This window comes from Adelges cooleyi, unplaced genomic scaffold (assembly GCF_023614345.1).
Source record: "Adelges cooleyi isolate 19-005CV unplaced genomic scaffold, UGA_ACOO_1.1 ACOO_flye_CR_arks_rails_tigmint_CR_PRNA_742, whole genome shotgun sequence".
In the NCBI taxonomy this organism is placed as follows: domain Eukaryota; kingdom Metazoa; phylum Arthropoda; class Insecta; order Hemiptera; family Adelgidae; genus Adelges; species Adelges cooleyi.
In genome coordinates this window covers 35,320-46,958 of record NW_026096450.1, presented here as the reverse complement: position 1 = coordinate 46,958, position 11,639 = coordinate 35,320, and the positions used below count along the sequence as shown (strand labels likewise).

Sequence of the window (11,639 nt, the reverse complement as noted above, 5' to 3'; positions counted from 1 at the left end):
TCCCTGAGGATTCGGGAGATGTAGTCACTTTTTGATCTGCTAATAACCTTCAATATTGATTTGGCAAATGCGTAGGGTAGACCCTAGCTTTCTTAGGTGGCCTGAGAATCTTTCGATTCGATTGTGTTCGGTTTGGTTGCATGTAATCAGGCCAGGAGAACGTTATAAATGATAGTTTGGCCACTGAGTTAATAGATCTTTAGCCGTTCGTCTTGAGAAGATGAACGTTGCCCAGGGGGGTACCACGAGGAGGCGATCTATCACAACCCCCTATTTTTACAATTTACAATATTTACACTATTTACACTTATTATTTACAGAATTAATTTTATATACAAAATAATATTTACACAATATGATGCTAGTCAAAAATTCTGACAATCATATAGATGTCAGAATTGCAAATGGGACAACGCCCTCTGCCCCTCACCTCCTCACCGCAATCGTGGCATAAACATTTGTGCCCACACGGAATGCAGGCATGTGTGTTAGTGGCTGCCAAGCAAATGCCACAACTGTTTATTTGTCGCGGTGTTATATCCTCATTTAAATTAGCCGAAACGAATGGAATATTATCTTGCTCCCTTCTCAAACGTTGTCTTTCCATTTGTCCGATAAACGCGAGAACTTCGTCGTCGTCCTCGGGTATGTGATAGTCATCATTAACTATTAACACAAATAAATAAAAATATAAACGGATTATCAACAATAATATTAATGGTCATAAAAATTATTATTAATATGATATGGACAAAATATATTTTTACAGGGTATCCTTTTTTATTATTTAGGTGTACGAGTCATTTTATTAGTTTTTTTTTTAAATTTAAATATTGCATGTTTAATATTTCCTTTTTCTTATATATAATATAATGTATTGCCATTAAGAAATATGTTGTATACTATTATAATTGTTAACAAATTGTTTTTAATATTTCTGTTCAGAGCCTTACTGGGAAGAATGGCGTTATTATCTTGGACAGCTTGAACAGCCGGAGCAGCCTCAACAACAAAAGCAGCCTCAACTACAGGAGCAGCCTCAACTACAGGATCGGCAGTTTCAACAACGGGAGCAGCCTCAACTACAGAATCGGCAGCTTCAACAACGGGAGCATTTTGCTCCTCACCATCTCCCAATTCTAAATTGTAAGTTAAAATAAAACAACTTTATTTATAACCTGTTATATTCCTTATTAAAAAAATTTAGTTTATTAAGGTTTTATTTTTAATTGTAGCATAACGGGCCATGAAGGCCCAACGTGCAATCATGAGATGATTTCTTGATGAATTCGCTACCCGGGACGAATCGCCAGTCCGTCGCCTGTGAGGAGGATGGTATTTTACCGGACGGTTGCTCGCCTGGCAGTCTTTATTTAGTACTATTGTCGGTATACCTATGTTATAGGCCAAGTGGCCTGTGTAGGAGAGAAATTCCTTAACAGTAAGGCAGCCTTGCTCCAGCCTTTCAGTCGGCGCTCTTATGTTCTGTCCTGCTGCACATATAGTGGACGACGTGGCCTTAAGGTGGGGCGCTCCAACTGCTGTTGATATTTTTGGCTATAAATACCCTCAATTTTCAGGAGTACCTCTGTAATTAAAAAAAAAAATTATTTTCTATAACTAATTAACTATTTTGTAGCAAGTATTTCGATTTACCTGTAAAATTCCAAATTCCCGGTCTTGTTGTATTCATTTGTTGGTTTAAAATTCTGTGAAAGACCTCCTGATCATTGTTTGTCCTCCTGGCCTGTCCGTAAACGCTAAAATTCTGCGCACCGGTTCCTATAGTAAGTATTATACAATGAGATAATAAAAGAAAATTTTTTTGCTTAGTTTTTTTTAACCCCAGAGCATTTCATATACATAAAAATAAATTCAGTATTTTGGAGTCAAGAGCGTTTTAAAAGTTTATAGCTGTGATTGCCGGAGAGATGGCGGCTTCTTTTAACCAGACGATTTTTTGCCCGGCAACAGTGAGTGCCAAACACACTAATGCCTTACCCACTCTGCCATTTCCTCTCCACTATGTACAAAGGTAACTTAATTATTTTTTAAATAACTATTTTCTCATTTTTGAGGATATATTAGGTATTGTTTGTAATAATTAACTATTTATTATTATCAAGCATCTTTATTTCATATAGATGTACGCATTTCACTTTTATGTTAGTATTGAGAGAAAATCAAACAAAATCAAATTGTTTTTTTCTTTTGTTAGTATTACAACTGGGGGAGGGGGAGGCTTCTGTACAATAATTATGAATCTTATTAATTTAGGTAAATTTAATGAATATTATATCCATAATAATACAAAGTGATTTGAAAAACTGTTTTCTAAGGTTTGCAGTACTAAACACTTACGGTTCATCCACTGGTTCTCGAAGTAATTAATATATCGACGAGCTATTTGTTCGTTTTCCGCGTGACTACTCTCTTCTTTGATCAGGTTAAAACCCTCGGCTATGTGCTCGACCGGTAAAAGGGCCAGAGCCTTCGACATGCGGAACATGTTATGCAATGCCAAGTCGTTACGATATTCACGTCGCCGCATGCCAAACTCTTTACCATTTTTCTAAAGTGCCTATAAATTACCATAAACATTTTTAAATGGCAACACACGATGCTATATTTTTAGCACCAGAAATGATGAGAGAATTATTAAAAACATTTTTCATACTTGCACCATGTGGAACCAACAGCGCTGCAGGTTGGCAGCTGGCAGAGTATTCCTCAGTGCATTGGTTAATGCGGTTTCATAGTCAGTAATGATGTTTGTTGCTTGAATACCGCCTGGAATAAGATCCCTTACTTATTCAAGCACGCACCGGTACGCGATCTCGGTCTTCCTTGTCATCAACACAAATGCAACCGGAAAAGCCTAAGTAAACGTATAAATAAAAATGCTAATCGTAAACTCATAAAAATCGTTTTTTAAATTTATTATATATTTTCTATTACCTGATCCATGTAAATGGCCATAATAATTAAAACTTGTTCAGTTTGAGGCTGAATAGGCCTCGATTTGAACGTGCCATCTACATGTAATTCATGTGAACTGCCTAATAAACTAAAATTACATTTAAGCTATAATATTGTCTATAAAAAAAATCATCTAGGTAAGCAATTATATATTCTAATTTGTGAAGATTGGTATTAAAACTATTTGCTATTGGACTGATATTAAATATGCTGCTGTACTTGTCCACAAAATATTACAAGCAGCTATCTGAGAGCACAGTAGTGTGCTAGGCCAAGTTTCAGTAATGCCAGTTTATCTTTAAACGAACCAATTCACCCAGTTTTTCTAACTCACATGTCTCTGATTCCTCCTAAGATAAGCTTTTGAAATGTAAATATCACTACTTTGATATTTAGTCTTGGAACTTGGCCAATTTTCTCTGTTAGGTTTTTGTTGGAGATAATTCATAATAGTTAATTGAAAGAAATTAATTTATACAAATTTTAATCGTTTTTCTTTAAAATAAGTTATATTTTTTTTTTAAATACTTAAGAAATATGTTTTTGGGATCAAAGGCAATGTTTTCTTTGTAACACATATTTTTTCATTGTTAATTAAATGATTACTTCATCATTGCAGGCGAAATGAAAACCACTGCTTCGCCAGCTTCTACACCTCCATCTATGTAGCCCCTATACAACTCCTCGTTGCTAGACGTTAAAAATAGATGCCGGTACCTCGGGTCGGACAAATTGCCCGCATATCCCAAGAGAGTCTGGGGTATCGATGGCTGAGTCTCGGCCCTGGCCCGTTCCATAGTTCGCAAGAAGCTGGTGTACGTCAATTGAGTGTTAACATGGTTTAATCTAAGTTTAGAATATGTAAGTCTTGAACTACTAAATAATTATGCTTATGCTGAGGTGATTGATTTGAGAACTTAATTTTAATATTAAGTGTTCTTATATTTAAAAACGGTAGGACTTTCATTAAGTATTAAATACCTTCTGTTCAATAATAATAAAACAAATTTTGTTTTATTATTATTGAACAGAAAGGCTTACGAAATACGTTTATAGGTATACAGTTATTTAGTGTTCTATGAAAATATACTAATAAGATGTATAAAATAACTTTTTAATATGCATTTTAATGACCACAAGCGTTTGCGGGCTTCAATTACAGGGGAGGCAATATATAATGTTATTTTTAAATGTAGTGACATCGGCCCAGTGCAACAATGAATACACGCATGTACGTTCGGTTGCCTATCTCTTTTAGTTACATAGTTACATACAAACATACATACATACAAGTGAAGCTAATATAAGCGTGTTAAAAAAACCTTGTCTTTTTAGTAGTTTGTAAATAATTAATAATGGTAGTCTAAAACTCTTACAACATGCTTAAATTAACCTACTTCTATTAAATTAAGAGGAATATACGGACATTTTTAAATGAACGTAGTTTACAGCATGACTTAGTTTTCAAAAGTGTACTAAGACGTACACCTATTTTATCAATTTACTGATTCGACATATACTTAAATTATAATTAACTACGCAATTATTTACGCCTATTTAGGTTAAACAATTTTTTACGCTTGCTAGATTTTTTAATTACAAATATATATTATGTAAATAACTTATGGATAACCCAAGCGATCACAGATCACTATGCAATAAAATAGGTTTAAGTGAGGCAGCTCAGCTGCCACAGTTGCCTCCGCCTGTGTTTGTGAGGCATCAAGTTTTAAATACAATTAATCAGCTCAGTTTAAATAATGTAATAAATAATGCCGTCATTGATATTAATTTTTAAATTATTATTAAAGGTAGGTATTACTGTGTTATTTCTTCATCATAAATGACTTTAAGACTGGTCAATTCTGTTGAACAACGATGAAGAATTTGGCTTTTTACACGTACAGCGGACAAATATTCCATATCAGGATCATGATTATGAAGTCCGATCACCTCAAATCTATCATTCCTGATAAGTCCTTTATATAATAAAAAAAATTACAATATTGTGTTAAGAAGAGTTTAATGTTATAAACTGTTTTCAGCCTTAAGAGGATTAAAAGCGGACTGGTTTTTTCGAAGTTTTAGACCTAGTATCCTGGCAAAATTACGCCTACGTAGAATGTCCAATTTGAATTTTATATAAAAAATGTCAAGTTAATCGTCCTCTTTTCAAGGTTATTGTGTAAATAATTTTATATTTCAATTAAAATTGTGTTTAAATCCTATTTTAATTTCTTAAGTTTTTAGTATCCTTTATATTGTTTTATTAATCCGACTTCCACGGTAACCTAGGGAAAAAGCTCATGAGCCCAAATATTTATACAGAATTAAAATTCAATCATATTAAGTAGGCATAGTTTTGTCAAGATTTTAGGTCTTAAGGGGGGATTACATGCGGTCATTTTTTTCAGTCAAAACATCATTTTTATTCAATTGCATAAGCCAACACGGTGATCCGATAAACAATCTAAAAACAGATTTGAATTCGTCATGAAGTTTACTTAGGATCGTTCAGGGCACACTTTCGGTTTTTAATTTAAACCCTTTACCTTTACCCTTTTAAAATTTGAAATTTTTTATAATATTCAAACGGGTTTTGTACATAGTAGGAATAAGATTTTAAAAAAGTGTCCTGACCGATGAAGTAAACTTCATGGCAAATTCAAATATATTTTCAGATAAATTATCGGATCACTGGTTCAGCCTGTGCGATGGAACAAAATATGTATACTATATTAACTAAAATGGCTTTACTCATAGACAAAATGATTTAAATTAAAAATAACACCATGAAGCTTATACAAATTAACCGGTAAATTAATTGACATGGTAAAAATTTATTAAAACCATTTTTCCTAAATATTGCCTATACAAAATTCCTTTAAAACCGACCGTATGCAATTCCCTTAATTAATTTCTTGTATGTACAAAATGAGATTTACTCGGAGAATAAATTGTAAAAGTTAAAAATGATGCCTCTAGCTTTTACAAAGTAACCTGTAACTAAATAAAATGTTCGAAAAGTTGCTTTTTTCTTAAATATTGCCTTTTATAAAACCCCTTAAAAACCGTCCGCTTTCAATCCCTTTAATCATTGTTATGTTTTATACCAAATCGGATTATAAAAAATTATTATGAATATAAATACTAATTGCCACAAAATATTCATGATAGTTAACCCATTGATCAATTTTTGTAAATGATCATATTAAAATCTATAAATTGTGTACTAGGGCAACTCATGGTGCTGGCCTTTTTTCTTTGAAAAATAGTGTTATTTTCTAAAAAAAATCAAATAAAACGGTTTTTATTTCAAGCCTTTTAAAAGATATTTTTCTAATTAAGTGGAGTATTACCTAATTAAAAAAAATCTTCTGTTGAGTTATACTTAAATGGTACACTGCTTTATTGTGTATTCGTAAAATAAGTACGATTACGTCTAACTACTAATTGCTTCAGTTTTCCATTTACAATCGGGTTACAAATAATTCATATTGAGAAAAAAGATTAATTTTCTAAAATAATATATAGCAATAAATCATACCTCTCGCAGTGCAGTTGGGTTTTATACAACTTAGTGAGGTAGACGATAGCCTCACTTTCTTTACGCGGTAAAAAAAGCCATCATTACTATGATGTAGCTTACTATTTTTACGAAATCCGTCGAAAACTTCGTATTCCATTTTTAACCAACGAAAAGTACAAAAAGAAAAAAAGGACAGATGTGTTGTCTGAGCTCTCGATAAAAACCGAATGAACCCAATGTAAGTATGAACTTGGTTGGTTGGTACTTTTTTTATTTTTTATTTATATATATATATACATATATATATATATAAAAGTAGGTATGTATGTTACACAATCTTTAAACATTAAAACACAAAATGTTAACAAATGGCTAACCAAACACCTTCACTCAATGGCACCTCATTATGAAGCGGAAGAACTATCAATAATTTTAAATGCTTTAACATTTACAACCATATATGGACTACAGAAAAAAGATATTTTACATGAGTTTATCACATATTAACATAATTAACCTTGAAGATATTGTTTGTCCTCGCATAGATCAATTACACTCTGATGATGGATACCCAACGTGTTTATTTCACATGAATTTAAGCCCTAAACAACACTGTACTTTTTATAAAATGTTTACATTACGCAATTGGTTTTAAACATTGCATTACCTTGTATATTATTATCAATGTATTTTAGTTAAATAAAAAACATTTTTTTTTGTTTAGCAATTAGTACTGTATTTATTAACATTACGGTTATTGTATATTATTATACACACATTATCAAGAATAATATGATTTTAACCAGATGGTTTTACATAATATTTTTTTTTACATTAGATATTATAACAATTTTTATAAAAAAAAAAATTATAATGTTAACTTTGAAGTTATTACAATTCAATGGGGTGGAGTTTGTATTTAAATGGCTTTTATTCATCTATTTACACCACATCACATCAGAAGTGGGAAGGTTCGCCTGCGCAAAACTGAAGGTGTGGTGCAATAGGTACGACAATACAAAAATGCTTAAAGGGACAAAAAAAAGAATACATGTATATTGTAGTATGATATTGGCAGTAATGCCCTTCAAACGGCAGTGTTGGGCGTAACCGATTAATTTATTATTGGATTACGTAATCGATTACAACATTGTAATCATGATTAAATTAATCATTAATCATTTTATCATTTTGTAAAAGTAATCAGTAATCATGATTATATTTTCAATTGTAATCATGAAAACATTATAAAAAAAAATTGTTTAACCGCCCCAGGCTTATTACAAAATAATAATAATTGTCTAGATGATATTGCAAAGGTCAAATCGTCTTAGACATCTCATATATTTTTTTTTAATATATGTATTATGTAATACATAAAACCTATGGCGGTTAAAAAAATATAATCATTAATCATTTCATGATCACATTTGAAAGATTAATGTAATCATGATTACATTTATATGATTGTATTAATCTAACACGATGATTACTGATTACTATTATTAATCGTAATAATTAAACAGATTACATTTGCCCAACACTGTCAAACGGTAGTCGGTAGCCGAAATGTCGCCGGCTTTTCCCACTGGCCCGGCCAGTGACATGCGAGTAAGGTTCATGAGCAACTTGTGGAATGGAGCGAGGTTGATAGGAGATCGCCACAAGAGTGTCTGCGCCACCTCTCAATGCGCCAACAAGAGGCGGCCGGAGGAGAGTGACGACGGATGAGCTAAAGGGTCAAGTACCCAGGACATAAGGAGTGGTGGTTGGACCGATAAAACCGGAGAACTGGAGATTAAAAGCATTTGGGGACTAGAGTAGAGGGTAGGAGGTATCGAAGTCGGAGAAGATGCGGCTAGAGTGGGAACCCCGGCGACCAAAATAAGGGCCTAGTCGGCTTTGATGTGCCGGTATCAAAGCCAGGCCAAAAAGTACATGCACCATTTTATACCCTGTTCGCTAAGAGAGCATGCTGGGTTTGCGCATGTAGACTGAAGACTAAGCCTGGCAGACGGGGCGGACTTCGGGGGAAACGTTAGTCACACTTGGTGCCACGGGGGGGGTGCGCAGAACGGCCAATTTTCGTTGGGTTGCGGCATGTGACTAACGTTCCCCCGTAAGTCCGCTCTGTCTGCCTGCCTTAGTCTTGCTACTTAGTCTTCAGTCTACACGCGCAAACCCGGCATCAGTGTTGGGCGTAGTCGTAATCATAATTACGATTATAATCATAAAATTTTAAGGTGTGATTACGATTACAATTATAATCACAGGCCCGGAGATATGATTACTATTACGATTGCAATCACAGATACCGGAGATATGATTACGATTACGATTACATTCATAATCCCGAATTTAATTATGATTACACTTGTAATCACAGAAAAAAGTATAAATACGACTGTAATCACAGAGGAAATCTGTGTATACGGCCGTAATCATAGAAAAAGGTTGTGATTACGAGTGTAATAGTAATCGTTACCATAATCATAAGTGTAATCGTAATCACACCTTAAAATTTTCATGATTATAAACGTAATGGTAGTTATGATTACGATTTTGCCCAACACTGGCCGGCATGCTCTCTTAGCGAACAGGGTATAGAACGGTGCATGTACTGAGATCACTAGAGTGATCTCTAACGCCTACGGCGCCCCCTCATTCTTCTTGCATAATGTTCGGGACTTTCTTTGGACTCCACCCAGGGCAGATGGCACTGGTGCCCGAGGTGCCCGAACTCCTTGCACCTCATACAAGCATGCTTCCTCCTCTGAAAATTATCAAAAAATTGTTTTATTAACAACTTTCCAGGGTGTAATCAACTCTTAAAACTCAGGTTCCATGTATAAATATTTGATAAACTTTTTAGATAAGCGATAATTTGATTAAAAATTTTTGAAATAACAATAAATATTTAATAAATATGGAGAGGGGAAGGAGAATTTTACAACTTTACCGCACTTAACTAATTAAAAGAGCCAATAAAATATACATAGATGTTACCATTTAAATTTTAAAAGTTGATAGAGCTCTGAGAGAAAATCAGAAAGATACATATTTGAATACGACATCATATTGTAAAATAACATAAACAAAAGTTTTCAATTGAAAAACTACGAAATTCGAAATAGTTTAATAGAAATTGATTGTCTTATCCATAATGAATCTTCCAGTATAGTCGATTAAATGTCCATGCATTCTAGGGTCGTATTCCCATAGTATCTCATTAAACGACAAATTTTTATTTTTGGTACTTACCTCTTCTCTAACCAACATTTCCATATAACGTCGCTGAAAAAACAAAATAAAGAAAAAATTGATATAATTGTATATTTTAAATTTACCTGTGGTCTAATTTTCAGATTTTTTAAACCCCAAAAACTTCAATTAAAAAACAAAATAAAGAAAAATTATCCAACCCTTTTAAGGAAATTAGTTAATAAGCATTTATGGATTGTAAAAAGAGGGGAAAAAAATTGGCCATAGTAAACTTCTAGTATATTAGACTTACCAAATCCGGCCTTGGTCCTTGTGGGACCTCTTCGTCCTCCATGTCAACTCTTCTCTGTTCTTCTCCCTAAACGCAAACAAAGCTATAATTAATACATTATTTAAATATATGCAAAAAAAACACAAGGTAATAATATTTCTCTACTCCAGTTTTGGCATATTTATTTTTATATTACAACTGTAATACAGTACCCAGCTGTGAGTACCACAGCTTATAAGGCGAACAGTCGCCAAAAGTTTATATTCCACGTAGGGATGCAATCGATAAGGCTTAAGTTCATACAATATATTTCTAGTATTTCAGACTTACTGTAATAGGTTTTGGTTCATTTGGGTGCGGTTCCAAATTATGTTCCTCTCCCTAAACGCAAACAAAACTAATTAATACAATATTTAATTAAATGAAAAAAAAACCCAAGGTGTTAATATTTCACTACTCCAGTTTTGGCATATTTAGTTATTTTTTATCACCACTGTAATACACTACCACAGCTTATGGGGCGTACAATCGTAAAACATTTTATTTCACGTAGGGAAGTGATTGATAAGGCTACTAGACTGTAACCTGTAAATTTAGGATATTGTTAGTTCAATGGAACGAAGTGTGGTAACAGAAAAGCAAGTACAAGAAAAAGTATCCGACCCTTTTAAGGAAATTAGTTTATAAGTGTATGGACCGACTAGTATCACTGAGCGCTAATTGCATAATAAGCATATATGGATTGTAAAAAAGGCAAAAAAAAAAATTTGGCCATAGTCAATTTCTAGTATTTTAAACTTACCAAATCCGGCCTTGGTCCACGTGCGACCTCTTCGACCTCCTCGTCTACTCTGTGTTCTGTTATTGATATCGTTACTCTGTTATTCATATAACGTGGCTGAAAAAACAAAATAAAGAAAAAGTTGATATAATTGTATATTTTAAATTTACCTATGGTCTAATTTTCAGACTTTTTAAACCCCAAAAACTTCAATTAAAAAACAAAATAAAGAAAAAGTATCCAACTCTTTTAAGGAAACTAGTTAATAAGCATTTATGGATTGTAAAAAAGAGGGGGAAAAATTTGGCCATAGTCAATTTCTAGTATTTTAGACTTACCAAATCCGGCCTTGGCCCACGTGCGACCTCTTCGACCACCTCGTCTACTCTGTGTTCTGTTATTAATATCGTTACTCTGTTATTCATATAACGTTGCTGAAAAACAAAATAAAGAAAAAGTTTATATAATTGTATATTTTAAATTTACCTATGGTCTAATTTTCAGATTTTTTAAACCCCAAAAACTTCAATTAAAAAAAAAATAAAAAAAAATTATCCAACCCTTTTAAGGAAATTAGTCTATAAGCATTTATGGATTGTAAAAAAGGGTGAATAAAATTTGGCCATAGTCAATTTCTAGTAATTTAGACTTACCAAATCCGGCTTTGGTCCACGTGGGACCTCTTCGACTTCTTCTTCGTCTACTCTGTGTTCTGTTGTTAATATAGGTTCATTTGGGTGCGGTTCTACATTATGTTCCTCTCCCTAAACGCACACAAAACTAATTAATACAACATTTAAATATATGTAAAAAAAAACCACAATGTATTAATATTTCTCTACTCCAGTTTTGGCATA

General features: G+C 33.1%; 2 long non-coding RNA genes across 3 annotated transcripts; one reads left to right on the top strand and one right to left on the bottom strand.

Annotated features, from left to right (window-relative positions):
* Positions 1-1,322: 1,322 nt before the first annotated feature.
* Positions 1,323-2,612, top strand: LOC126845306 (uncharacterized). Of its 2 annotated transcripts, none has more exons than XR_007686754.1 (3): positions 1,323-1,787; positions 1,834-2,035; positions 2,145-2,202. It is a non-coding gene; the product is annotated as an uncharacterized LOC126845306 (long non-coding RNA). The 2 variants fall into 2 exon arrangements; XR_007686753.1 differs by lacking the exon at positions 2,145-2,202 and adding an exon at positions 2,340-2,612 and having other exon boundaries at positions 1,355-1,787.
* A 6,476-nt stretch (positions 2,613-9,088) lies between these two features.
* LOC126845307 (uncharacterized) lies at positions 9,089-10,088 on the bottom strand. Its single transcript, XR_007686755.1, has 3 exons — positions 10,023-10,088; positions 9,770-9,802; positions 9,089-9,281 (listed from the first exon to the last, which is right to left on the bottom strand). It is a non-coding gene; the product is annotated as an uncharacterized LOC126845307 (long non-coding RNA).
* Between the last annotated feature and the right edge of the window lie 1,551 nt (positions 10,089-11,639).